This window comes from Grammomys surdaster, unplaced genomic scaffold (assembly GCF_004785775.1).
Source record: "Grammomys surdaster isolate TR1022 unplaced genomic scaffold, NIH_TR_1.0 189, whole genome shotgun sequence".
Taxonomy (NCBI): domain Eukaryota; kingdom Metazoa; phylum Chordata; class Mammalia; order Rodentia; family Muridae; genus Grammomys; species Grammomys surdaster.
In genome coordinates, this window is record NW_021604634.1 from 2,920,076 (window position 1) to 2,922,551 (window position 2,476).

A 2,476-nucleotide genomic window follows, 5' to 3' on the forward strand; every position below is an offset into this window, starting at 1 on the left:
CTCTCTCTCTCTCTCTCTCTCTCTCTCTCAAATATTCCCAATCAGGTTCAACAGTTACATTTTGGAGAATGGCCTCTATCCTTCACTACTGCTTGGTCTGAATATTCCTAATGACCCTAGGTGTTTCTTTTGGAGAAACAGTGTTTTATGTAGCCCAGGCTGGCATCAAACTTCCAATCAAAGATAACCCTGAACTTTGTTTATTTCTGCCTACGTGTCCGAAGTGCTGGAATTACAGACATTTGCCACCATGCCTGGTTTGGGATAACCTAGACCCTTACGCATGCCAGGCAAGCATTTCTTTAACTGAGTCTCACTCCCAGCCCTCAGCTGTGAACACTTCTGTGTGTGCCTGTCAGCGAGTGACAGATCGAGGGAGCTGTCCCTCCCTCGATGCTTCAGCTTCCAGGTTTCCCGCTTCAGCAGCCCCTGAGCTACCTGAGCTGTGTTGCCACCAGAGTGGTTGTCTAGAGTCCATCGAGATGACTTCTCAGCCTCGATTGCAGTCGCCCAGTTCTCCTCTATTTAGGAATGCTAAAACTGTTGTGTGACCTGACAACCACATTACATAGTTCACAAACCGCCCAACCCATACACATAATTCACGTGCTGCATGGCTTCCCTTAGCCCCCTTCTATTGTCTGCCATCTTTGCCTCTTTTTATACAATATTCTGACCCATGGGACAGCCCGGAAGCCGGTGCTAATGGCACCCACTTCCTGTATGTCATTCCTATTCCATAGTGGGCATACAATGTGCTTCCCCCTACCATGGAGGGCCACATTTCCCCGAAGCCCAAGCTTACAAGCCTTTCCTGCCACTGAACTCTGCCTCAACCAGGGCAGACATACTGTCATTTCCACCATCTGCCTTCCAGCCAGGTCCCCTGATGAGGCCCCAAGGCATGTTTCCTAGACCAACGCACGGGACAAATCATACATGACTTAGTTTCCACTTACTCAAGGTCTCAATACTGTGGTGAATGATGTTATGAGGGGCATTTTAAGAACCTCAATACCTGCTGGGCGGTGGTGGCACACGCCTTTAATCCCAGCACTTGGGAGGCAGAGGCAGGCGGATTTCTGAGTTCGAGGCCAGCCTGGTCTACAGAGTGAGTTCCAGGACAGCCAGGGCTATACAGAGAAACCCTGTCTCGAGAGAAAAAAAAAAGGAAAAAAGAAAAAAAGAACCTCAATACCCACAAAACGTGAGACCTTTAGCCGAGTTGATGGGATTTTTCAAGTCTCATTCAGTTGTCAACAAGCTCTTTCTTTAGCCTGCTCCTTCCCCACCTTTTATAAACAGGCACATATGCACCAGGAATTATGTGCTTCATTTATATGTGACATTCAAGAAAGTCCAGGAGGATGACCTCAGGTTCCCTGTAGCCAAGGATGACTTTGCACTTCTGCCTCCATGGCTCAAGTGCTGGGATGACAGGCTTATGTTGCTGCGCCTGTTTTATGTCCTGTGGTTCTGGGGACCAAACCTAGGGCTTTGTGCTAGGCACATGCTCTACTAACTGTTTTTGTTTGGCCAAATGTAACTAGAATTTATTTCCCATCCACAGAGGGGTAGGCACCAGTTAGACTCTGATCAAGCTGACTCTGGCTGAAACAGAATTTTTTGTCTATTCAACACCTTTTAAGGAAGGACTGATGGAGTGTCTATGGCAGAGCCATCTATAAAAGCTGTCTGAGCAACCTGGGATGTTCAGCCCTGGTTTCTGGGGGCTAGCCTTTTGTATGTAGTTGGGGGCAGAGGGCAGGTTTCTTTTTTTTTTGTTGTTGTTGTTGTTTTTCTTTTTGGTGGTGGTGGTGGTAATGATGGTTATTTTCTGGCTATCCAGGCTAGGCCAGCCCTGAAATCATGATCCTCTTCTCTCCGTCTCCAGAGTGCTAGGGACATAGGTTCTCTCAAGAATGGGCTTGATATTCAGACTCTCAAGGCCATTAATGGGCTGCTTGTATGTACCTGAAATATGGGGTAGAGGTGTAGGGATAGCAATCAGGAGTGTGGGCATCCCAAGGTGAAGAGTGAAGATAGATGTTCTCTGTTTTCTGCTGGTTTTCCAGATAGGACAGCTGGTTTGTCCTATTGTCTCTGTGGTCAGAAGCCAAGCAGGTTGTTGAGGTTTATGAACTTACACATTCATCCAGAACTGCTGTTATGAAAGTACACAGACATTCATCCAGGACTGCTGTTCCTGAAGCTCTGGGTGGTTTCATGGTTTGGTCAAACCTGTGCACCTGGGTTGCTTTGTGTGAGGAAGACCTTGGGCCTCAAACACCTCCGTAGACTATGCTTTCAGTGTCTGTTCCCTGGGACTCTCACATCCTCTTAGCTTCCTAGGAGTGTGTTCGCCGAGCCGAACTGAGGTAGTCACTGATATAGGGACTCCACCCTTCAGTGTAAGGTGGTTCTCATCAGAGTGACAGCCCAAGGAGAATCCCCAAGGCCATGTGCTTGTTATTAG